Consider the following 27,407-nt stretch of genomic DNA (forward strand, 5'->3'; position numbering starts at 1 on the left):
CCTCCCTTTCCCCTCCCCCTCCTCTCCCCTCCCTCCTCATTCTTTGAAAACCAGGTTCATTGAACTCACTGTGTGTGTGTGGCCTAAACATACCTGTAAAGTGGTAAACTTAGCATTCTTGATGTCCATACGGAAGACATGGTATTTTAAAGCCTCATTTCAGTTTCCTCAAAGGGAAGAATCAGATTGGTCCAACCAACCACCAAATACTTCTTTCTTGGACAGGTGACCCCCTTTCACCCAAACAAATATGACCATTGTGTTTGGGAATGACCCCCTCAGCCATGTTGCAGGGAAGAAGATCTCAGATAAAGATTTGTAGGATGGGAAGAGACCCCAGAGTGCTGATTAAAACTTGTCATTCTCAGTTTTGTAGATGAGAAAACAGAGTCCCAGAGACTTTATTTTAGGAGATATGGGCTCTTTGTCACACTTGTGTTTAACACGAAGCCTGTTTTCATAGACACAGCTCCATAGCTGCTTCAGTATAACTTCTGTGTGGTCTAGTTTTATTTCCGAATACCTGTCCCTTTCTTTCCACTTATCCCCTAACCTTGTGCGGGAAGGCCTCCATTCATCCTCTGCTGTGCTGCACTCCACAGATAATAGCAATTTTTATTTCAAATTGAAGTTCCGTAGCAACTCAGTGCTATTTTTCTGTCAGTATGTACTCACTTTGTGTCTCATTTGGTCATTCTTGCAATATTCCACACTTGTTCATAACATGCAGTAAATAGACTACAGGGTGGCGTCAGTGTCACTCTGTACACACAGGGAAACAGACAAACTCGGGTCACTTCGTTTCATTGTCATACCAGTTTTATTTTGTTGTTTAGACATCTCTGAAGTCTGCCTTTACTTTTCCCCTGAAGCTGAGCTCTTGAATATCAGCAGCCATTTATCTGGTTTAATGATACAGCAATGTACACAGTTACTATGTATAGGAGGTATGGTCGAAATATTTATCAAATTTCAGATGGCTTCTAACTAAAAATTCTCAGGACTAACTGAAAACAAGCGATAATAGGAGCTAGGTGCTTCCTGTAAATAATAATAACAACTCAAGGAGAGGTGCTCTTTGCCTAGGATCAAAGTCAAGAAAGAAGCTTCTCTTTCTGTTAGGGGCATTTCGTAATGGGGTGAATTGTAACATAAGAGAATTACCACCCAGAAAAATAGAGATTTGGTCCTTTTTCCTGGAGGAGAACTGAAAGAGAGGAATTTGAAGTAGGGGTGGGAGGATGGGGTGGGGGAATAGTCGCCTATCCAACTCTGCTCTGAACCGCTATTGCCAGTATCAGTGAATTCATCAGAAAACAAGCTGGTGATGATGATAAAGAAGCTGTCACTTTTCCTGCAGAGATTGACATGCCTCCCCACATTGGCGTCATTGATGTCTGTTCAATAATACCCACATCTCTCCCAGAATCTGTCCAGGAACATCTGATCATTACAGCAAACTTAAAAGTGAAGTGCTGGGGAGGAGGGCTTCCAGATGGCCACAGATGTTCTCAGATAAAACAAGATTTTTTTATTATTATTAAAAGCTGTTTAACAGATGCCGTCTTCAACAAAGGAATGGTTCATGGTGTACGTGTTAGCTTTGGAGGAATATCTGGGCTGTGCTGGGCAGGGATCAGCGAGCACTCCAAGACCTGAAGAATGATCTGTCCTAACCCATTGTCGCTGAGCAGATTCTGGTTTGTAGCCCTGGGAATCCCAGAAATGGTATTATTTCCCTAAGAAGACTATCCGAAGCTCCTGTGGTCTATCCATAAGCAGTTGCATGGCTAAACCAAAGATCACTCCTCTCTGGTGGTTCGAATCCACTAGCCATTCCTCAGGAGAAAGACGGCTGATCACCTCCCGTTTGAGTTCTTGGAAACCCTCTAGAGGGTCAACTATGAGTTGTATTTTTTACTTTATGACAATGGATGTGAGTTGAAGAGTCCCATGCTTTGGGATTTGTGATTCCAACCTAAACTCAGTACTACCCTGGTGCAAAAATCGGGCTGTTCCCAGTTCCCATTCCATGTGGAACAAGTGCTTACCACTGCCATGTCTGAAGAGTCATTTCATGTTCCATGGTTGGCTGGTTTGATTCCCTAATAATGTGCCTTTCTCACAGGGACAAACACTGAGAAAATGAAACTGATGCCTTGTACTCCTCAGATAAAGAACACAAGTGCATTTGCTTCCACCTCCTACTCTACTACTCATTACTTCCTTTTAGAGAAGTAAATGAGGTGATAAGTGGTCAGTCCATAGTCTGTGCTTAATTACTGTGACCATCATTATCACGAGCATGTGCACACTCCCATTCTTGACATTCTTTCACCTCTTCCATCTCCGAGGAGGGAACGATTCTGGTCTCTTCGTGTAGGAAGGGCACAGGATTTGCTTGATCAGCGGGTAGGGTTTATTTGACAAAGCAGTTTTCCACCCAAAAAAGGCCTAATCAGTCCCCTAATGCCAGTGTCTCTTAAATCAATCTCCTTGGAGTTGGATGACGGGGTCTGTTACATCACTGTCAGCTTTCTTTGGGTCCACAGAGGAGAAAACCTTCCCCCATCCCTCTCTTAGATTTCTCCTTTAATAGGAAAGGCTTGTATGTCAAAGAGAGGATAGTCACTCAAGCATTGGTCCATGAAGCTCACCCACAGAGGTGCCAGGCTGTCCTGGACGATGTTGGTGGACCACCCAGTAGCCAACCCCTCACCTTCTAGCAGAAAGCCCATTTTGTTAAAATTTTAATTTATCGTTCTAATCTTCTTGAAATATCCAGCAGGCTTTGGAAGAAACAGCTCGACACACAGTTCAAAGAGTGGTGGTGGTTAGTTGCCACTGTGTTAGCTGCAGCTCATTGCTGTCTGATGTATATCAAGATAAATCCCAGCCTTAAGCCGACTTCATGATCTCGTCTCTCGAATAACTCAAGCTCGCTGCTGCCGACTCCCATTTCAGCTCACAGTGACCTTCTTTCAGGTTTCCAATGCTCTAAATCACAACAGGAGAAGACTGCTGATACTTCTCCGGGAATGTCTTCCTTTTGTGTCTTAGTTCTCTAGTACTTCTGTAACAAAGGTACCAAAAGGGGATGGTTTTAGCAAACAGAAATGTCCTCCTTTACAGTTTAGGAGACTAGAAGTCCAAATTCAGGGCACCAGCTCCAGGGGAAGGCTTTCTGTCTCTGCTGATTCTGGAGGGAGGCCCTGATTGCCTTCAGCATCTGTAGGTCTGGCATTCTCTAGAACTCTCCAGGTATCTTGGCTTCCCCTTACATCAAGGAGCTTCCTAAAACATGTGCATCTCAAGTGAAGCATGCTTCCTTCTGTGATTATTTCTGGGGACCCTGAGTTGGCCCCCTCTCAGCTCGCTTTCTTCTTTATTTTTTTGTGAAATAATAGCTATTATAAGCCACACTTAAGGAGTTCTGGTTGTTTAGTGCATGACATACGGCCCTGCTAACCCAAAAGTCAGTGGTTTGAATCCACCAGCTGCTGCCAGGAGGCCGATAGGCAGCCTTTTCCTGTAAAGAAAATCAATTTGATGGCATGAGTGAGGCCACACCCTCCGGAAACGCCCCTTACATCAGGTCAAGGTTGTGGGGAGATCAAAGAGTATTGCATTCCATCCTAACTCCTTTTACAGGAGTAAATGATTTGGCTTACCAGATTATAGATGATCATCATGTATTTTTCACATTGAATCATTACACTCAACCTCAAATTGGAACTGCCTCATTGATGACCCTCCAACAGGTGTTCAGAGGCTATGAATAGCATAAGAGGTAACTGCCCACCTTTCTCTCCTGAAGCAGCTGCTGGATTGGAAATGCCTGACATTGAATTGACAGCACAACTCTTGCCCACTAGGCCACCGGAGCTCCCTGCTGTATCATTGTTGTTAGGTGCCTTCGACACTTGTCACAACCCTACGAACAACAGACCTGAACCTTGCCCTGCCCTGTGCCATCCTTATGATCTCCACCGGGTCCATTGTTCAGTCATTGTGTCATTCCACCAGCAATGAATGAGAATGTGGAAGACATGTCTGTTAACTCTTCGGGCAGCAGGAGGTGGCTTCATCTCTCAATTGGAGATCTTCAGCTCCTGTGAGACAGTCCTCCATCCGTGGGTGTGGTGACCTCTGCTTCCCGTTTGTCCCTTCAGGTGTTGCCACAAGGTCCAAACCTGTGGTTCACATGTACCCTAATCACCCCACAGTCTTTTCTTGAAACTTTCCAAGGTGCATGAGGTATCTGGGACTCTCGTGGATATAGTGGTGCTTCCACCTCTCCTATGGTTTTCCTTTGACCAGATTACACAGTAGGTCAGTGGTGTTAGGAACAGAATTGGGTGAGTCTGGAAGAAAGAGAGGGAGCTCTGGTGGTTGCAGTTTCAAAGGTGTGCGATTGGAATCCACCAGCTGCTGCATGGGAGAAAGATGAATGGTCTCCTCCTGTGTCATTTACTGGCTCTGAAAACCCCCTGCAAGATCAGCTAAGCGTCAGTGTTGACTGACAGCACATACCGTACCGACAGCAGAAAGAGGTGGACCTCCTGCTAGCCCCAAGAGGCGAGGGGTCAAAGGAGGTGGCCCATGGTTGGAACCCGCCACTATAAAAAGTGGAGAAAGAGCTTTTGCCTCGCCTCCCAACTCTAGGGGGAAGTGGCCTGTCCAGGAATTTGGGCCTTATTTTTCCAATGAAATGGACCTGTTTCCACTTTTGTTTTTGTTTCTTCACCTTACCTCTTAACAGAGGACTCTAACAAGGGCTCAACACGTGCTCGGGTTGTTTTTGTGCATGTAATCAGGGCATTACTATTTCTCTGTTGTCCTCCACCCAGCTCAATTCTTTGGGCAAAGGGAGATCGAATTGGGATATGCCCTGCATATAGGATTTCCTGAGAGCAGAGGAAGGGAAAGTGGCTAGTGGCTCTGGACAGGAAGGTGAAGAGATTTGTCTCAAGGATCACACTGCATGTGTGGAGGAGGCCAACCTTCAATTAATGGTGTAACCAGAGACTTCAGGCCTAAATGTCCTGACCTTGACTCTTGATATACAACTGACAAAGTCTGTAAATCATACTCAAGGCGGAGACCTTTCAGTTGCTGCATGAAGTTTCTAGAACCCTGTTCCAAACATCTTACGTGCAGGGTGAGTCAACATTGCCTGGGTATGACTCAGGTAGAGGGCCAAGTGATTTGGTCAAGTTCAGCCTAGAGCAACGTTAAAAGGATGGAAACATTGGATTTGGGCACTCTTACCTCTCCCTCTCAATGGTACTATTTTTATTTCTTCCTTCCCCTTCGCTAAGGTTTTCCAACCCCTGAGGTCTCTTGGCTCCTTATTCCACAAACACCAGTCATTCATTTACTCACCACTTCCAGATTTTCCCCCCAGATAAGTGTAACTGATATTGATTCATTGGATATTTTCTTTAAGCCCACTTGTTTTTAATGTTGCATTACTTAAATGCCTTGTCTTAAGCAATGATGCGTGCGAACCCTCACATTTGGTAAGTGAGTTATAATGCTTCTTTTACACATAATCATAAATTCGTGGTAATATAGGAGTCCCTGGGTTGTACAAATGATTGACATGCCCAGCCTGTGACGGAAAGGAAGAGGCTTAAGTCTACTCAGAGGAACTGTGAGAAATATCTGGGGCTCTGCCTCCTGAAATCCAGTCATTGGAAACTCAGTGGAATAGAATTCTACAAGAACGAGGCAGCTGTGAGTCAGAATCAACTCCATGGCAACTGGTGTTTATCTTAATGACCGTAATCAATTTCATGTACCTGTGTTGATGGGAAGGCCTATACCTATACTGTCCAGTAAAGGAGTGCTAGCCAGATACGACTGCTGGACACTGAAATGTGGCAAATATAATGCTAGACCTGAACTTTAAACTTTAATTAATGCCAATTTAAAGTCAAATAATGACTTGTGACTAACCCCCTGCCATCAAGTCTACTCTGACTTGTAACAAGTCTACAGTTAGAGCAGAACTAGCCTAATCAGGTTCCAAGGATGGACGTCTTCCTGTGGAAGCGGACTGCCTCAGCTTTCTCTCATGTAATCGCGGATGGACTCAAACTGCTAACCTTTCAGTTAGCAGCTGAATGCTTAATCCATTTTAGTCCCAGAGCTCCTCACAAATGACTGGTTGCTGTCGTATTGGACGGCAGTACAGCTCTCAAGGGTTTGCAGTTGAAATGCAGCGTAGCAGAAGGCATGGTCTTGTTCCAGGAACTCTGCTGGGCACCTTGGAGAACTTATCCTGCTTCTTCCTAAGAATTGAGGAGGTGAGATGGATTTACTCAGTGACTGGCTAATAGGGGTAGGTGTGTCAGAGACAATGAAATTGCCTCAAGATAGAGCAGGGTTCAGGGCTGTGGTACATAGAGTCACTATGGGTGAGTTGACTCACAGCACGTAACAACAACAACGTCACCTTACCTGATGCTGTTGCTGTGGCTGTCAAGTTCATTCTGACCCATGATGACCCTGAAGGACAGACTGGAACTTCCCCGGGGGTCTCCAAACTATTAACTTTACAGAGAGGACTCTGGTATGCAGTGTGTGGCATCATTAACCCAAAAGGTCAGCCGTTCAAATCTACCAGTAGCTCCTAGAATAAAGACTAGGCAGTCTCTCTTTATGATTTATAGCTTCAGAATGCTGATGGAAGGTTTTAACGAGCTGTGTTTAACTCAGTGTCTTTTGGTTTTAATCTTTACAGGGTCAGGCTACCAATTCTTTTCTGCCATGGGGCAGTTGCTAGGTTTGAGCCAGTGGCAAAACCCTACACCATTGCACCATCAGGGTTTCTTCCCTTGGTATCAGGCAGAAATGAAGGATTGGTGAGTTTCCTGTTGCATCCTTAAACACTCAAACAATGGAGCTCCACTCCACTGTTATTTACAGGGAGCTCGGGAGCTCTCTGCAAGCCAGCCACTGTCACCTTGGCTCAGTTACGTTCAAGATTTCAAAGGTTGGCATTCCCTTTCTTCTTCTTCTTCTCTCTCTCTAAATACCCAGCCCTCCTCATTAACCAGATATCTTTATTCTCTAAATATTTACCACCCAGATGAAATTTACAGTTTAATTTGCTGTATAAAATCATTTATTGACTGATAAACCTCATTACTGAGCTCACGCTCAGCCCTGGTACTCCCGACAGTTCTAATTCGTGTAGCAGCAGGCTACTGCGGGAGAAAAACAAGCCTGTCAGATGAACAACGGGGGTCTAAATTATTCAAATACACCAAATCCATGCAGAACCGGGCCCCTGCTCATCATTTTCCTTCCGGAGCCAACAATTAGCTGGCAATATCCTAACTTAAACAATGACAGCCGTTCAGAAAGAATTCAGGGACCCGGGAATATTCCATCTTCCCAAGAGGTTCTTGTGCTCCAGGGGGCACCCAGGGAGTGGCCTCTGGAGGAAATCTAGGGAAAGATTTTTTTTTTCCTCCTCTCATATAAACAGCTCTCTTCTGCAGAGCACAGGGTCCTCTGTGTCAATCCTGCCCCCATCCCCAAGGACAGAAACCATATTTAAATATCTAATGGGGGTGTGTGTGAAAGACATGGGGGGGCACAGGGACTATCTAGAGTTGTGTGTATGTATGCATCTGAGTCCCTAGTGATGCATGTGTGTATTTCCAGCATTTAAACCAATTGAGCATCAGCCTGCAATTAGTTAATTGCACATGCACCTTTCTGCCTGTGGGGGATAAAAGTGCCTCCAGTTTTCTACCTGCAAATGCAACCAAACTAATTATCCTGCTGCTGATTCGAAAGACAGGCCTCCCTAATTGAACCGACAAACAAGGGGTGAGAGGGTGGAAGGGTAGGGAGGTCTCTAAAAAGATTTTAGCCTCAGAACAAGTAGCCTCCTCCTGCTCGAGACAGCAAACCGTGTCCATCATAGTGGAGTGTAGTCACCTCTGCAACTCAGTGGCCTTGGGTGCTGTTGGTGGGCGTCACTCCCTAACGCCCTGTAGGCTGTGGCCCCAAGAGTGATGGGTCTCTAAACATGACACCAAATGTCATGGCTCTTACGCAGACAAAAACCATTGTACAATGTTGATCTTGACAGGTCATGCATGCATGCATTTATTCATGCATCAAATATTTATCGAGTGTCAAGGATCTGCCAAGCATGTGGTACAGAGAAAACGTCGAGGTGCAGGATGTGGAAAGAGGCTCGGAAGGTTGAGACTCAGAGCTGATGCCTGTTCTCTGTGTACCTTTTCAGTTTAGGTTTGCTCAGGTGTGAAGACCAGAACACTTCCATTTGTTAAAAATGTAGAATATTCAGACTCAGCACAGATAGACCCAAACGCCATGCCTTTTAGGCAGCTTCTTGTTACGTCCCTATCAATAGTAGAGGAATGTTTAGCACGCTAGAAGCCCAAACTCAGGGCAGCAGTCTAAGATTTTTCTTTCTCTGTTGGCCTGGACAAAGGTCCTTATGGACATTTTCACATGCCTTGGTAGCAATTGTCCCCCAGATCTAACTGATTAACCACATAGAGACCCCAGGTCCAAAGAGCATCCTTGGCTCCTGGTTGTTGTTGTTCTTCTTTTTGGGTTTTTTTTCTTTGGTTTGTGTGTGTGTGTGTGTGTGTGTGTGTAGTGTCCTTAATTTTGTTCAATCTTGTATCTCAAAAGATATTAACTCAGTAGACAGCCTAATCCTGTGCAGCGTGTCCTGCCTTATTAGCATAGCTGATCTAGTCTTGCCTTATTAACATCAGAGAGGTTACTCATCACATAGGATAATTACATCAGATCAGAAAATAGAGGTTAACTGCATGGTACTGAGAATCATGGCCTAGCCATGCTGCCATTTATTTTTGGAGGACATATTTCAAACCATAACAGTAATTATCCATGAGTTCTTTATTCAGCATTCCTTAGTTTTTACCTAATGCCCTTTTGCTGTCTAGATACAATATTGGATTTTGTTGTCATTTCTCGGTGGTCTTTTGAGGAAAACCAGAGAGTAAAGTGCTGTTCTCATTATACTGGGTTAAGGATGCTTCTGATAGTGTAATCCATGGGGAGTTATGCTACTAACCCCAAAGCCATACTTCGCCATTGGTTCAAATCCACTAGTGGCTCTAAGGGAGAAAGATGATAGAGAAAATAAATCTCCCTATGATTTACAGCATAAATCATATGGAGACTCAGAAAGGTGTCAGTTAGGAGTTCTGATATGGTGGCAGGCAGTGAGTTGAGTTGATTGTTGTTGTCGTTGTTGTTATATGCTGTTGAGTCAACTACGTACGGCTCATAGTGATCCTAGGTATCATAGCTCCGAGCCCTGCTCTATCCTGAGCTTATCTCACTGTATCTGATACACTTACCCTTGCTACCCCGGTTATTGTGTCAGTCCCTCTCATCCGAGGTCTTCCCCTCCTGTGCTGGCCCTCAACCCTTTCAAGCATATCCTTCACCAAAGACTGACCTCTCCTGGCTATATGCCCAAAGTATGTGAGGTGGAATCTCAAAATCCTTGCCTCTAAGGAGCAGTCTGCTGTTAGGGACTTCTCTAAAGTACTGGAAAGCAACGATGTGCCTCTGGAGACTAAGGTGCGTCTGGTACAGGCCATGGTCTTTGCAATCACTTGTTATGCGTCAGAGAGCTGGACAATGACCAGGGTGGATAGAAGGAGAATTGATGCTTTTGAGCTTTGGTGTTGAAGAAGAGTGCTGAGAGTACCATGGACTGCTAAGAAAACAAACAGATTCATCTTGGAGAGGGTTAAACCAGGCTGCTCCTTGGAGGCAAGGATGCTTAGGCTTCATCTGACATTCTTTGGTCATGTTGTAAGGAGGGACCGGTCCTTGGAGAGGGACATCATGCTTGGGAGGGTGGGGGGCAGGCGCAGGAGGGGAAGGCCCTCTGGGAGATGGATTGATTCGGTGACTGCGGCAATCAGGATAAGTGTGTAGGAGACAATGATATTGGCACAGGACAGAGCAGAGTTTAGAGCTGCTGTACCTAGGGTTGCTATGAGTCGCAAGCGACTCGACGGCGCATAACATCAACAACAACAACATACATGAATAACATATGTAATTCAGTATCTGTATCTGATATGGAGACCTGTATATCTCTACACTTATACACTAATGCTGTTGTTATGTGCCAGCAAGTTGACTGTGACTCATAATGACCCTATGAACAATGGCCCTGAACTTCCCCTATCCTGAGCCAACCTCACCGTCTACAGCACACATGACCCTACTGCTACAACTGCTGCACTTATCCATTTATTGAGGGTCTTCTTTTCTTGTACTGACCCTCCACCTTTCCAAGCATGATGTCCTTCTCCAAGGACTGGCTCCTCTGACAACATGCTCAAAGTATGTGAGACAGATTGTCACCATCCCTGACTGCATCCAAGGAGCACCCCAGTTTCACTTCCTCCAGGTAGACTTGTTTGTTCTCTTGGCAGCCCGTGCAGTATTCATAGCTCTTCTCTAGCACCACAACTCAAAGGCATCAACTCTTCTATTGTCAACCTTTAGTTATTGTCCAGCTCGCCAGCGTGTAGCAAGCAATTGAAAATACCATGACTTGGATCACGTGCGCTTTAGTCTTTCAATTGACTTCTTTGTACTTTGGAGAGATCCTTGGTAGATGATTTTCTAAATACAGCTCCTCTTTTGATTTCCTGTCTGCTGTTACCAAGAGTGTTGATTGTGGATCCAAGTAAGCGGAAATTGTTGACAACTTTTATCCTTTCTTCATCTATCATGAATCTGCCTACTGACTCATTGTGAAGATTTTTACTTTCTTGATGTTGAGGCAATTCATATTGAAGTCTTTAGTCCTTGATCTTTACAGCAAGTACTTCAAGTTCCCCTCACTTTCAACGAGCAAGGTTATGCCATCTGCATAACTCAGGTTATTGTGAGTCTTCCTCCAATCCTGAAGCCACACTCTTCTTTGTAAAGTCCAACTTCTTGAACAATCTGTTCAGCATATAGATGAAAAGGTATGAGGAAAGCATGCATTCCTCCTGCACTCCTTTCTGATTTTGAACAATGCAGTGCTTCTAGTTCTGCTTGGACAACAACATCTTGGTCCAGATATAGGTTTTCTGTGAACACAATTTAGTTTTCTGGGACTCTTATTCTTCTTAATTTTGGCTACAATTTATTGTGATCAAATTGTAGTCAAATGCCCCTGCATAGTCGATGAAACACAAGTAAACATGCTTCTCTCTGCTTTCACCCAAGATCCATCTGACATCAGCAGTGATAATGCTAGTGCCACAGTCTCTTCTGAATCTGACTTTTATTTCTGGCAGTTCTCTGTTGGTGTACTGTTCTAGCCATTTTTGAAAAATGTTCAGCAAGATTTTGCTTGTTTATGATATTGTTAAAAGATTTCCATATGTTGGGGTATGTTAATAAACATAGTTCTCTTCAAGTCAGTTGGCCAGGTACACACACACACACACACACACACACACGTTGTTTTTGAGCACTACCAAGGTTTTACTGACTCATAGCTGACCCTCCAGTGGGTTTTCAGAGGCAGCAAATCACGTGTGAGGAGATTACCCATCCTCTCTTTATTATGCAGACCGTCTGGTAGATTCAAACGGCATACTTTTGTGTTGGTAGCACAAGTCCTTACTAAGCCACATATGTGGTTGTTGTGTGAATCATTGAGTTGGAAGGCACCCATAGCTGACTCTCTCGTAGGTTTTCAGAGATTGGTAACCACACGGGAGGAGACTGTCCATCATTCTCCTGCAGAACAGCTGGTGGATTCGAACTGTGTGATTAGCTTCTTGCCACTAGGCTACACAGACACACACACACACACACACACACACACACACACACACACACACACACACACACACGTCACAGAGTTGGGTCACAGTTAGGTGAAGGCTTCAGGTATTCAGGTATGCTTTACCATAAAAGGCTGTTAACCGGGTGAAGGTATCATGGTTCAACCTCTAGCCTAGCCTTTACCTCTGGAGGTCTTCTGCAGTTCTCACTCCCCCAAGTTCCCCTGCAGAACTTTCACACCTGGGCTCACCTGAGCCTTGCACTTATTCCCATACATCACATCACATCACATCACATCATATCACAAGGACTGGGGGAAGGAACAAGGGCACCTAGTGAGAAAACATCTATTTGATCCTTTTTATATGTAAATGTGAGTTTAAATCATATTTTGTAATGACCTGCATTTCTGTTAGGAAATATCTCTTGATGATTTATCTTTTTCTCAGAAATTATGGCAGCCTAGTGATCTTGTTAATTAATGCCAAAGAGGGTTTTTCAGCACCTCATTAAAGGTTTTCTCTTTCAGGACACCCGACTTGCTCCTGTCCGCAGCCATGGGGCAGAGAAGGCCAGATTCTATAGGGTGGGGACATGCTAGGTGTTGGGTTGTTTTTTTTTTAAATGTACTGTGATTTGAGTGTAAGTTTACAAAGCTTACATTTTCCTTTCTCCTTATTGAACTTTTCTTTCATTTATCATCTCCTTTTTTCCCTCCTTATCCTATACCCATTCCCTTTTTCATTCTTTCCCTTTTCTTCCAAAATACAGATGTTTTATGTTCTTCTGAAACGCTAATCTATGTATTCCAGTTGTCATCAGCGTGGCCCCTTGTCATTAGTGTCAGGTGCCATTAAGTTGACTCCCATCACAGAGACCCCACATGTGACACAATGAAGCACTATTTGGTTTTGCACTCTTCTCTCACACTCCTTGTGATGGGAGAGCCTGTTGCGGGAGCCACTGTGTCAGTCAATGCCATTGAAGGCCATCTTCTTCTTTAGTTGTCATTTTATTTTGACACACACGATGTCTTTCTCCAGGGACTAAATTTCTTTTAATCAAATGTTCACGGTACAAGAGATAAAGCTCTGATGTCTTTGCTTCTCGGGGGTATTTTGACTAAACTTCCTCCAAGACAGATTTGTTCAGTCTTCTGGCAGAGACCCCTAACTATACTGGTGAATTCTTTTATTTCACTTTGTGTTCTAATCAACAGTTATGAGACATCTGTATTCTAAGTTTCCTTGTACATTAGGAAACAGTGATAAATGTTGATGCTGGCTGGTGACTCTACTGTTTTCCTCTTTAAAAATAACTAAAAAAAAATTTTTGTTTATAAATGAAAGATGAAAGGAAGGAGTCTGTAGAATAATCCTAAGGGTTGTCAAACTAGAATTCACTGACAAAATTCTACCACTTTCTGTTTCTATAGGAGCCCGTGTCTGGTATAAATGGTTCCTGGGCTTGGTTGCTAGCAAAAAGATTGAAGGTTCAAATCTACTCGTAGGTGTAATGGAAGAAAGGCCTCCAAAAAGCCAGTCATTGGAGATGTTAGGGCACACACTTCTATTCTGATACATGCAGGGTTGCCATGGACTGAGATTGACTTGATGGCAACAGTTTGTGTGTACGTCAATGTCTGAGTCTGTCCAAATAAAGTTTTATTAGAATACAGCTGTGCCTCTTCGTTTATATATAGTATGTGGACGAGTTCTTGGTACAAAGGTAGACTTAAATTTTTATGACCAAGACCTTTGGGTCCACAAAGTAACATGTTTACTGTCTGGTCCTTCAGAGATAAAATATCCCTCATTGGAGCTTCACAAAGCTTGTTAAATATTCCAAGTCTGAAAAATTGGTAGTAAGAAAACATGCTTAATTTGTTCAAGTCATCTTTTACCAGACTTATCTGACCGCAAAACCTTTGTCACTCTCCTTTTTCTTAAATAATGAACCTATTGATATTTCCATTGGATGAAATACTTCACTTTGCAGATCTCTTTGTCTGTCTGATTCTAATATGGCTCCCACTGCAGCCACTGTCTTCTGGGTGTATTTGCAGAAGAACCAAACCTGCTTCTACACGTCTGAGGCCTAGATTCATATTCTTCCTCTGTCCCTCTATATGTCTCTGTCTCTCTTTCTCTCTCAAGAACCATCCTTCCTTCTAGGGAAGAGATCCTTTTCTCTACAAGAGCAATGATGTGTACAGTCCAGGTCACCACGAATGGAAAAACAAGTTAGACCAGTTTTCCACTCTTGACTCATCTGAATCCTCTGGTTGGAAATTCCTTTGGGACCACAGTGCATTTTTCTGAGTATTGTTGAAGCATGATTAAACGGTGGTGACCTCAAGAGGAAATAGACCTGATGAAGGGTCATGGTAGAGCTGAGAAAGCCCAGTAGACACGGTTTCTTCCCGAAGTCCTGAGAGAACCTGACAGGAGAATGATTCTCTCCATCTCAGAAGATGGCAAAGAAGAGACTCAGCTCAGGTGTTTGGTCTTCTGGAACTTGGAGAGCATGATAAAAGTAGAAATGGGCAGATCTGCCATGATATCCATGTTGGCCGTTGTGGGAACTGGGTTTTTTCCTTTTGCTCTAGTTACAGTATCACCATTATGACTGTTGTTATTTGCTTTAGTTACTCACAGTCAGTCCTCTGGTTTGACCATCTGCTGAAAATTTACATTTCCACCCTAGATGTACTGAGTCAGATCTGTAGTTTAATGGGATTCCCAGTTGATTCGGATGTATACTTTAACAAGTTAAGAAGATGAAACATGTTATCGGGGGTGGGGACAGTCCTGGAGAAAGACATCTTACTTGTAAACAGTCAGTGGAGAAAGACAAAGACCCTCCGTGAGCTGGATTGACACAGTGGTTGCATCCACGGGCTCAAGAATGGCAGGCAGTGCTTGTGAGGGTGGTGCTGGAATGGGCAGTGCTTCCTTTCAATGTACATATGTTGTTGTTGTTATGTGCCATCGAGTCACTTGCGACTAATAGGGACCCAATGTACGTATAGTCACTGTAAGTTGGAGCTGACTCAATGGCACCTAATAAAAACAAGACTCATGGCACAGGAGGCAGGGAGAATCATGCCATTCTCTGAAGTTGAGTTGGTTTGGTTTAAGTGGGTTGAATCTTAGTAGACATCTCACCAAACAACACTGAGCATCATAATATGGGTCCAAAGAACCCTCGTCTGTCAGATGTCCATCATTCTCCCACTGACTTCCACTGTGACTTTAAACATGTGTTTCTGCCCTTTCATTTATATAGTTAGGGTTTGAAGTATAGCTGGGACAACCCTTGAAGACTCGGGATCACTGTTTGCTATGCATTTGTCCATGCGCAGCTAATTGCTTCTTCTCTTACTGATGTCTAGCTCTTCATGTGCACGTCAGACATCATCTAGAATAATTTATTATATCAATTTCTAGTTACACATGCTTTCAGAGGATCGTGGTCCCCCAAGACCATTCGTTCCTGAGTATGAGGCACCTTGCTTTTAATCCAATGAGCGCATGTTATCTTTACTTCACAGAAGGAATAACCAAAGCTCTAAGAGGTGAAGTGACATTCCCAGGCTTCCAGAGTTGGTAAGGAGCGCAGTTAAGAAAAAGGCTGAGAGAGCCCGACTCCATGGCCCCACCACTGGGGCCACATCCTGCCCTTTACCATAAGCAGTGTTTTCCTGCCTGTGCCCAGGCTCTCAATGCCCCATCCCCACATTTAGATGCTGAGCTGAGTTGCTCAGGATTGCTATCAAGCCCACACATGGTGTGGCTACTCCTTCAAAGGCTAGTAAAGCTACATATGCATGCACCTCATAGGCATGCATGAGAAAGCCGGGAAATGGATAACAAGGAACTGATGTCCTTGAATTATAGTGTTGGTAAAGAATATTGAATACATGCCACAGACCACCAAAGGAATGAGCAAGTCTGGCTTGGAAGACATACAGCCAGCGTGCTCCTGAGAAGGAAGAAAGGTTGACACATGTTATGAGGACGAGTAAGTCCCTAGAGAAGGACATCACGCTTGGAAAGTGGAAGGTCTAGCAAAAGTTAGGAGAATTCTCAACAGGGTGGACTGACACAGTGACTGCGACAGTGGGCTCAAAACCAGTAGCGGTTGTAAGGATGGCACAGGACCAGGTACACAGAGTTGCTATGAGTTGGCACAATGGCTGCGGCCATGGGCTTAAGAATAGCAATGATGGTGAGGCTGGTGCAGGACCGGGCAGGGTTTGAGAGCGCCCAACAGCAATAGCATGTGTGTTGGTTTTATCTGTTTGTTTGTTATTGACTGCTTCATTGTTTGTTTGTATCGGGCAGGGTTTGTGAGCACCCAACAGCAATAACGTGTGTTGGTTTTATCTGTGTGTTTGTTATTGACTGCTTCATTATTTGTTTGTTTTTATGAATAGACTATCCTAGAAGTGAGGACTGAGTCATCCTAATCAAACCACACTTACCAATGTTCATTGATTGATCTTAATCTGATTTTAAGTAGAATAATGATGGCTAATGGGGGCATGTTATTTGTTTTTCTGAGTCCTGATTCATGACTTACCGTGAGGGAAAGGTGTCAGTTGACTCTTTAATGTCTCAAAGGGATTGAGCAATTAATTTAAACAAGAAGCACACCAAGGAGGTGGTTGATAGCCCATGTTGCCTGTTGATTTTTTTTTATTCTTTCTGTGGCATAATTGAGTTCCATTGTTAGGGCAAGCTACTCTGCTGTTTGATTAAGGAACTCTTCTGAAACGTGTACTCACTAATTATGTGCAAACTTTTTTGCATAATGTTCTCATTTGAACAAAAGCTGAAGACGAGACTCTCGTTTATTACAATAATGCCCCTACAGCAGGAATGAAGTTGGAATTTAAATCAAATCCTCTTCTGAGAACCATGGGACTCACACACACCCAAGGTATGTGTGACTAGAGCTTCTTGAATTCACTGAGACATCAAAAGCAAACCTCTCGTGGAATTCTGTAGCTACATCTGACATGCCCTGGAATATTCTCCAGCGTAGTAGCAGAGGGCTCCAAGGCTGAAATGTAACTGTTCTCTTCCAGTGTTTAATCTCCCTAGCTTGATTGTGTAAGAAGCTGTTTTCATCAGGGTACTTGGGTGGTTATAATTGAAAGGGAAAAGTTCTCCCCTTGAGAGATTCTCCCCAGATATCCTTCCTTGACATTGATCCATCTCCCTCCTGGCCAGACGCCACAGAGATGGGTCCCCTCATAGTGGATCATTAATTGTTCTTGGCCAGCTCTGCACACACTAAGCTGAGAACCAAGGCAATTATGCAAATAATTCAAGCAAAAAAAATGATGCATGTGCTCCAGTGAGCCACACATTCTAGGTGACAGCGGCTTTGATTTGACTGTCCACTTAATTGCTTTAAGCTCTCCACGCGATTCCTGCAAAATGTGTGAAGTCCTCAAAAGAGTGTGTCATTGTTTGGGGACCATACCACCACCACTTCCTTTGAATATCTGTAGATTGCCGGAAGAAAATCGACACTGGAGGAAGCCCAGTCAGAATGCCCCTTAGAAGTGAGGATGGCAGGACTTCACCGCATGTACTTGGGACACGCTTTCAGGAGGGACTAGTCCCTGGGGAAAGGCGTCATGCTTGGTAAAGCAGAAGTCAGAAAAAAAAGGGAACTCATCAATGAGAGGGGTGAGCAGAGTCCCAGCAGTGGGCTCCAACATGGTGGCCATCGCGAGGCGGACTCAGGACCAGCAGTGTCCAGTTCTGTTGTACAGTCTCACAACGTTGAGTCACCCAACATCAGTGTTACAGCCACCTTCTCTAAAGTAATACTGGCCTCCTGGGAAGGTAATGGGCTGCCAACCCAAAGGAAGGCAGTTAAAATTCACCACCTGAACATTGGGGTATGTATATGTATATGTATATGTATATGTATATGTATATGTATATGTATACGTATATATCCACCAATGTTCTGTGCAGCTCTATTCACAATAACAAAGTAGAAATAACTAAAATATCCATAAACAAATTAATTCATTGACATTATGGTATATATGGCATATACATGTGTGTGTATGTGTTTGTGTGTGTGTATATATATGTATATATATACACACATATACATATACACATACATATATACATATACACATATACACACATATACATATACACATACACACACATATACATATATACATACACACACACACACACACATATATATATGAGAATATTGGTGGGACACCATAGCTGGTATGCTTTCAAAGACTCCTCAGGACAAAATACTTCAGTTAGCATGGTTAATCTAGCCAGATCTGGATCTACCTTTCTTACATTGCCTGTTTTCAAAACATAGCTAAATATTTGGAGGTGAACTTGATGAATATTCCACATGTTATATTATTCCTGGAATTGGTAAATTACTGGCGAGCACGCACATAACTTTACAGCGGATCTGCAGTGTTAAAATTACGGGAGATAATACAATTTAAGGAGCACCATGATATATAGTTTAGTGGCTTCTCTTAGGGACTCTGAAATATTGCCAGTGCTTCTATTTCCAACCTGATAAATGTTACCTATTTGCTGGGGATGGAATTGTAAGCCCTGGTGGCTCCATGGTTAAAACACTTGACTGCTAAGCAGAAATTTTGCAGTTGCAACTCACAGCTTCTCCTTGAGAGAAATACGTGGCATCTGCTTCTGCAAATATTTACAGCCTTGGAAATCCTGTTGGGGCAGTGTTACACTGTTCTGTAGGGTTCATATGAGGTGGAATCAACTCCACGGCTTTAAGTTTGGGTTGGGGGGGCAGATTTTTGTGTTGTTATTGTTTAATTTACAGAGTGGAAATGCAACTTCTCAGGTGGCCATTGAACCAAAGTACCTTCATTTTTACCCTCAGATGCTAAGCCTTCACTCCCAGGGACCACTTTGTACCTGGTCTTTGGGGTTTTATGCCTTCAATAGCCTTTCAACATCCTTGGTGATGCAGTGTGTCAAGCACTGGGCTCCTAATAAAAACGTCTGTATGCTTTGAACTCACCAGCTGCTCTGTGGGAGAAAGATGTGGCAGCCTATTCCTGTTAAGGTTTACAGCCATGGAGACCATGTGCTATAGGTCAGCTCTGTCCTGCAGGACAGCAGTGAGTCAGAATTGACTCAACAGTGGAGAGTCCATAGCCTTTGGCAAAGGGAATGCAGTTTAACTAGATTAGCTATGGTATCTTAGTCCATAGGTAGTTGCATTGCCAGCCCAAAAGGCAACAAACCATTTAGATTCACCAGCTGTTCCATGAGAGAAAGACACTTAATCTCCTCTGTGACATTTACAGCCTCCACAAATTCTCTGAAGGGTCAGCTATGAGTTGGTTCTCACTCAACAGCAAGGAGTTTGAGTTTCAGTTGTTTTTATTTCCTTTGGTGGCCATGCCAAACCAAACATGTGTGATGATTAATAATAGAAACACTGCTGAAATATACTCTGTGTTATTTGCTCCAAGACAAGTCTTTTTTAAAAAACCAAAAACATGTCTCTGAAGTATTGGTGGCAAATATAGTCACTTAGGAAATGGAAGGAAATGTCAAGACACATAATATATATGAATGGTTGAATGGAAACCAATTTGCTCTGTAAACTTACACTCAACAAGGAGTAATAGAGGTGGAAAGACATCAATCTATGGGAGCTTTGTGGGATGGAAAGTGTGCAGTATTTTGGTTCTTGGGACATCCTTAGAAAATCCAAGTTTCTGAAGCCTGGAATTGTCACCAACACTAGATGTCAGTGAAGAGAGAATGAGAAATCTGGAAGATAGATGTAAGCGTAATTTTTTTTTAAAAAAAGTGATAAAGTGTAAGTTCTAGAACAAAAAATAAACAGCTGTGACATTTGGGATTGAAAATGTAGGATTTAAAGGCAGGCTAGAAATAAGAGAGGAGAGGATGAGCGATCTGGAAGACAGGTGAAAGATTATAGACTAAAGCATGATTTGAGTAGTGTCTTTTGGGTTTATTTATACTTTCATCTTCCTTTGAGAATTTTCAAGCTACCCAAATAGGACATGCATAGAAATTTACAGAACTCCTTTGGCTCTGTAAAATGAGATCTCCCAGTACAGAGAAATGCCCTGAAAGGATGTCTATGGGCTTTGTTGTTGTTCTGTGCTGTCGAAGTTGACAACAACTCATAGTAACCCTATAACTATGGCTCTGAACCTTGCCCTATCCTGAGCCATCCTCACCATTTACAACACACTTGAGCCCATTGCTGTAGTCAGTGTGTCAGTCTGTCTTATCAAGGGTTTTCCCCTCTTATTCTGACCTTCCACCTGTCCAAGGATGAGGTCTGGCCCCTCTGAAGAACATGCTTAAATGAAGTTATGTGAGACAGAGTTTCATCATCTTCGCTGCCATGGAACACCCTGGTTCTACTTTCTCTAAGACAGACCTATTTGTTCTCTTGGCAGTCCATAGAGTATGTAGTGCTTTTCTCTAGCACCGCAGCTCAAGGGAATCAATTATTCTTCTCTTATCCTTAGTCATTGTCCAGCTTTCAGATGCACAGTAAATATTGCTTGAATCAGTTGCATAGTTGCATCTCTCTCTCTCTCTCTCTCTCACACACACACACACACACACACACCCATACTAAATGGGAATCTACAGTTTAACAAGATCCCAGGGTGATTCTTATGAATACAAACATATAGATAGACACAGTCATCTATGGATCTATGAGGCTAATCTGGAGATCTTGTTAAAATGTAGGTTCTGGTTCAGTGTATCTGGGGTGAAAAGGCAAACAAATCCTGCCAGTGGGTTGATTTAGGATTAACTGACTCAAGCCCTGGTTCAAACCTCCAACTTGCTGGTCAGAATCCGAGCACTCAACGTCTATATCACTGAGAGTCTCCTGAGGGAGAACATTGGGCATCAGATAAAGAAAGAGGAAGGGCAAACGCAGCGAGGGATGGGAAGCAGCATAGCCACCACACACCTGGGGGCAGGGAGGAAGAATAGTAAGTTGAGAAGGATTTCTTTTGCTGGCCTTTCTTGCTGGACCTTTTCTTTGTTGACATTTACTCTAGCTGGTCTCAGTTCTTGTTTTACTATGGAATTCTCATTTAAAAGCTCACGACTGGTGCCAAGGAGTTTGAGAGCATCAAAGGCAAAGATTCAGTTTTGCTGAAACCAGGTCATGTCAACTCAGGAGAGGATGTCGTGTATATTTCTTTCATCTCTGTGCACTGCCATAACATATTATTGTTAGTGCTGTTGGGTCCAACTACAATGCTTGTTCATAGTGATCCTGCGAACGACAGCTCAGAGCCTTTTCCTGTCTGCACCACCCTCATGGTATCTTCCAGGCTGAAGCCCCTTGTAAAGTCACTGTGTCCATCCATCCTGTTGGGGGTCTTCCTCTCTTTCTCAGTTCCTCTACCTTTCTCAGCATGATTTCTTTTTCTAAAGACTTGTCTGTCCCTCCTGTTAACATACTCCAAGTATATGAGATGATTTTTTTTTTACCATCATTTTCTCCTGGTTATATTTCTTCTTATTTAAATTTGGTTTTGTAGCAGTTCATAGCTATTCAATACTCTTTTCCAGCATAATAATTCAAAGACATTGAATCTTCTGTCATCCTTACTCATTGTCCAACCTTTGGATACGTAAGAAACAACTGAAAATACCATGGCTTGGATTGGTTACATCTTAGTTTTAAAATTATATTCTTATTCTTTGGCACTTTGTAGAGTCCTTTATAGCAGATTTTCCCCAATACAACATATCTTTTGATTTCTTGATTGCTGTTATCTTGTTTTGATTGTGGACCCAAGTAAAATGAAATCCCTGACAACTTCAGTCTTTGTCCCGTCTATCATGATGGTGCCTATTAGTCCAGAGGTGAGGGTTTCTGTTTTTGTTGAGATGTGATCTATATTCCAATAGAAGGTCAGAATAACCTGAATGTGATTGATCTTGTCTGATTTGAAAAACTAAGCAAGGTCCGCCCTAGTTAATACTGAGATGGAAGACTGCATGGAAGTAGTGAATTCCATTGCACAGATAGCATGGATGAGGAAATCAGGAGCCATGCTGGGCGTATCCACACGGCAGAAGTTGACAACCACAAAGCAACTCTTCTCCCACTGAAGTCGCTTTGCCCAGCACTGGCCACCACACCACTGGACAGTCAGTCGAATGTGGAGCTCCTACATCTTACTAGCTTCATCAAAAGGTGAAAGAACGGCTTACATGACAAAGAATTTGCTTTTGTTTTTAAAAACAAAAGGGGAAAAATTGAGGTGGGGGAAATTATCAATTTACACCTGATATTTACTGAATTCTGAAAGCGTGGAATGAAAACCATCCAATTTAATTAAAATATAATTTCATTATTTTTGGATTCAATGAAAAGAGTTTTTTTTAAAAGGATTTTTGTTTTAAAGTTCCATAAAATTTTATTAATTTAATTAGTTGTTATTAATTTTTAAATAAGCAGAGTGGCTTAGATTAAATTTGCTCTTTTTAGAAAAACAGATCTTCTCTGAGCATAGGAATGGGTCTGATATGTGTTACAGCCCAAAGAAACCCTAATGCACAGACGTGCTGAGGGATCTCTCTCAGCTGGCTATGGGAGCGGCAGTGAGTCATGGAAGCTGCTTGGTGGCACCACTGATGTCACGTCAGGACCTGTTGAAGTGTCATACCTTGCACACACCTTTGGTCTGGAGGCCAGCCTAAAACAACCACCTGTTCACTCTGACCCTTGTTTTCCTGAGGGAATGCTCTTAAGTGGCAGGACTTCGGAGAGCTACAAAATATAACCTGGGCCCACTGAGGAAGGCTAGGTGCAGCAGTCAATGTGCATGGCCTCTAAACCAAAGATTGGAGGGTGATGCCCATCTAGAAGTGCCTGAGAGTTAAGGCCTGGCAATCTATTTCAGAAATCCACCACCATGCACTTAGAGTGGACTGGTTCTTCTTCTTCTTCTCTAAGTGAAGGCTGAAAATATAACCTACTCTCAATCTCCTAGGGTGCTCTGGTGGCCTAGTGGGTAAAGAGTTGCATTGCCCACTCCACAGTAGACAGTTCAAGTCTACCATTGCTCCAAGAGAGAAAGATGAGCAGTCTCTTCTTACATGATTATTGCCTCTGAAAACCCACTCGAGGAACAGCTCTAAGCTGGTTCTGACTTCACAGCACCTAATACCCATGACATCAGCTCTTCCTGGGTTGGTAAAGGGTGGAATCCACTGTTGGTGATTCTGTTTTCTTTCCTTCTAAACAAGTAAAAGGGTATGCTTCTTTTCTTTAATTGCTTTTTTGTACATCTCCATGATCTGAAATAATAAGGTTCCAAGCCTGAATAAAACCCAATGAGTGTAGGTTACATGGTGGTTGAGTTCTTGACTGCCAATGAGAATGTTAGCACTGCAGATTCACTGTCCACTTCCTGGGGGACAGAGGAGGCAGTGGGCGATGGGAAAGAGTCATGGTCTTGGAAACCTTGAGTGAAGTCCCCTATGGCCTTCAGGGTCATTGTGAGTCAGAATCAGCAATGGGTTTGGCTTTGGGGTTTGGGGTGAACCCTAGGAATCTGGAGAGAGGAGACAAGCTGTTTACATTGTGATGTGAGGCGTTTTGGGGGGTGGTTTTCTTTCAGTCTTTCCCCAGGGTACCGACAGCCCCGATAGCATCCAGCTTGCCCTTGCCATAGGCTACAGTGATTTTTGGACAGCCCCGAAGGCTGTCATGTGTGAGGGTTGGTGCAGGCACTCGTGCATTCATTTCAGAAGGCTTCAGCATGCAGTCCGCTCTCCGCAGGTCCCAGTGCTTGACAGATGTGGGGAGTGTGAAGACAGGGAAGGTGCAGCCCCTTCCCCCGTGAGGGTAGGGGCTAGGGATTCAGGCAGCTGTACGTGCCAACAGACCTTTGCCCCACTGAGCACTGAATGCTGGGTAATCCATGGGAAGTGCTGAGAATACTGTCTGAGCACTTGATAAGGGCTCAGTGATCTTGATTACTATTAGGATCAATATAATTATTATTATCAAACATGCAGGTTCCAGTGAGAACCAGCTCCCTTGGGAGGGAGGCTCATTTAGTCAAGAAACTTAGAGAGGTGCATCATGGAGACAAGGTGGTACTTGAGTCTTGAAAATATGAGGAGAGTGTGGCCAAGTTCAAGAGCAGCAGAGAGGTGCATCGGCTTCAAGAAGAACCTTGATGCAGTGGTTAAAGCACTTGATTTCTCACCACTTGCTCTGTGAGAAGATGGAGCAGATTGTCCTCTCGGTGATTCCAGCCTTGGGAATCCCTGGAAGCTCCGTTCTTCAGGCTGGCTGCATTGTAGACTTGACGACAGTGGAATATTCTAGCATAGCTGAGACTTGGGAAGGGTGTACGTGTACATGTATGTCCTTGGCCAGAGCTGAAAATAGGAAAGTGGGTGTATGAGGTGGAGTTTGAGGAGTTATTTGTCTTTCCTGCAAAAAGTTTACGATTAAGCTTTTGTGCATAGAACACAGTGGACCATCAGCTAATGGAAAATGCTTCTTACTCTCCCTCCCCCAAAGACATTTAAATGGCATAAATGTACTAAAAGCTCTTTAGCCAACTGATTCCAGTTTGAGGACTGTATCCCTATACAGCTGAATCACATATTATTTCAAAATGTGAGGACAAATCTGTGCAGGGGAAGAATGTGGAGCAAATTTGGATATGTCTATATGATTTGATTATACAACTATTAAGAAGGCTATTAAAGAACAGTATTAAATAGCTTAGGAAAATGCTAACCATGTAACGTCAAGTGAAAAAGTCGAGATATAAAACTGGCTATAAAAGAACATCTCAGTTCTATTATAAAAATGTGCTTAGCTAGAAGATTAGGAGGAAATATTCCCAAAGGTTCGAGCCATTATCTGTGGGTGAGGGTCATGGGACATTTTTATTTTCCTCTTTGTATCAATTCCAAGCAGAAAAAAACCCCCAAAAAAACCCATGGGGTGCTCTTGTATCTCAATGGAGAAAGCAGATAGCTAACTTTCTAATTAGGACCTCTTCAAAGCTACCTGGCTGTAACCTGGCCCCTGATGCTATCTCGGGATTCCCCAGAGGTGGCAAAACCCTGTGAACACAGGACCCTGCTGCACCAATTCCAGCCTGATGCAGCAAGACAGTCTCCAGTAAGTGATATGGGCCTTCTCTGGTGGGCAAGGATAGTGAGGTCAGAGGGACAGGAAAGAAGCCTGTAGGGCATTATGTTTATCCTAAGAGTACGGAATGAGGGTTGCACAGTGGATTATATTTGGGGTTGGGGGTGTGGTTAGGGGATGGGGGGGGGATTGTGTACCAATGAGGGAGTTTTTCTTTTGCTTTTCAAGGAGAGGAGCAAACAGGAGGGGCTGGGCGGCGGAGAAGGGTGCAACAATGAATGAATGGAATTCCAAAATCTCTGTAGATGTTCATTGAAATGAAAAAAAAAAATTATAAAAATAAAAAAACCTGAAACAAACAAACAAAAAAACCCAAAACTGGGCTTGGAAGGTGAAGGCACCCTCTGGAGATACTGCGGGTTGCATTTCAGACCACCGCAATCAACCATCACAAGTCAGAGTCATACTACTCCCCACCCCCCAGCCCCCATGCCTTTTAAAGCGAGCTCTAGTGGTAAGAATCTGTGCTGCCATTCCAAAGACACACAGTTCGAATCTACTAGCTGCTCCGTGGGAGAAGAATGAGCTGTCTCCTCCCATGCGATTTACTGCCTCTGAAAACCCACTGGAGGTGGTCAGTTCTGACTTGACAGCACATAGTGGCAGTGCCTTTAAAAATTATGTTTGCATTATACTTTACTGTGCAAAGTTCACAATAATATTATAAAAAGGCTTACAAATTGTGAGAATGATTCAAGTGGAAAATAAATGCACAAAGTGCACATTGTGACAAAGTGGTGTCTGTAGACTCACTCCATGGAGGATTGCCACACATATTTCATTTGTAAAAAAGATCACCCAAACCCCACCATATCCACCAAGCACAATGCTGTAAAGTACCATAAAGCAGTGTCCATGTACTCAGATTGAGACTAGTAAGGGAGGAAACATAATAAAACCTCTTGCCTTGCTCTTTAACAAGACATTTGGGCATTTAGCCCTCCTCCTGGGAGACCAACAGCCCACTGCTGCCGTATCTATGCTCGTACCTGTGTAGAGGCCTCCTCATGAGAAGTGTGCTCAAAAGATCAACAGAACCTGCTTTGAAATGTGTGTTATAATAGCTCGCAGTTGCTGAACACTCACAGGAAATTCAAGGTGCTATAAATAGTTAGACACTCCAGTATCAGCCAGAAGGTTGGTAGTTTGAAGCCAGCCAGAAGCCCCTTAGAAAGGAGGTGTGGAGATCTAACTTGTAAACCCCTGTACTACACAGTCTCCTCTCCTCGCATCGAGCCACCGTGGATCAGGATGGACTCGATGGCTACTGTAACACTGACTATTCCAGTTCTCACCAAGTCGGTCATCTGCCCAGTTGCTGAGAACTTCCTGATAAGCCTTTTATCCACATCTCTTCATTCATCTGCTCCAGGAGCTCTGTCACAAGTCACTGGTGTCACCGACTGGAAAACAGAGGCTGTAAGAGCTCAACCCTGCAATGCACAAGTGCTCGAGGTAGAAATGGAGCAGGAGAGCCTGGCTCCCCAGCCTGGAGTGTAACCGACGCACATTGTCCATGTATGACTCTTCCTGTTGTAATAGATGCAAGATTAGAACACGTGATTGTGTGATCCCTCTACTTACATAACAAAGTGATCTTAGTGTCTGTTGTATAAGTACAGATATGCAGACTATCTCAGTAAAATGAATATCAAAAGAAAGCAAGTCACGTGGGTTGGTTTGGTTTCCAAGTACTTAATGAAAGTTATGTTTAAACAATAAAAACAGCAATTCCTTATCAACTAGTAAGCCTCCCGCAGGTTTTCATTGCATAAAAGGATTCCCCATCTTTCTCTCACAGAACAGCTGGTGTATTCAAATCACCTGACTCTGGGCTGGCAGCACAACTCCCTGTATACTGGCCCATGAGAGCTACTTACGCTGTGGTTTATTAAAGGATTCTGTTAACATTAAACCCCCCCCCAAATATCCCACAACTGGACCAATAAACTACATCCTGGTTAATGGAGAAAAGATTGAAGGTGTCAAGGATTTTCTTCACATCCACAACGAGCACCCACAGAAGCAGCAGTCAGGAAATCCATTTATGTCTTCTGATAAGCACTCTGGCTGACAAGTTCCTCTCTAAAGTTCTAAAGAACAAGGATGTCACTCTGAAGACTAAGGTACACCTGACCCAAGGCAAGGTTATTTTTTTTTTCTGATCTCTATTCTTTTTTTTTTTAAATTTAGGTTGCTTATTTTTCATTTCAATGAAGATCTACAGAGATTTTGGGATTCCATTCATTCATTGTTGCACCCTTCTCCCCGCACAAACCCCTCCCCCTCCCCCCATTTGCTCCTCTCCTTGAAAAGCAAAAGAAAAACTC

This window comes from Elephantulus edwardii, unplaced genomic scaffold (assembly GCF_000299155.1).
Source record: "Elephantulus edwardii isolate Elephantulus edwardi_28Jun2011 unplaced genomic scaffold, EleEdw1.0 scaffold00072, whole genome shotgun sequence".
In the NCBI taxonomy this organism is placed as follows: domain Eukaryota; kingdom Metazoa; phylum Chordata; class Mammalia; order Macroscelidea; family Macroscelididae; genus Elephantulus; species Elephantulus edwardii.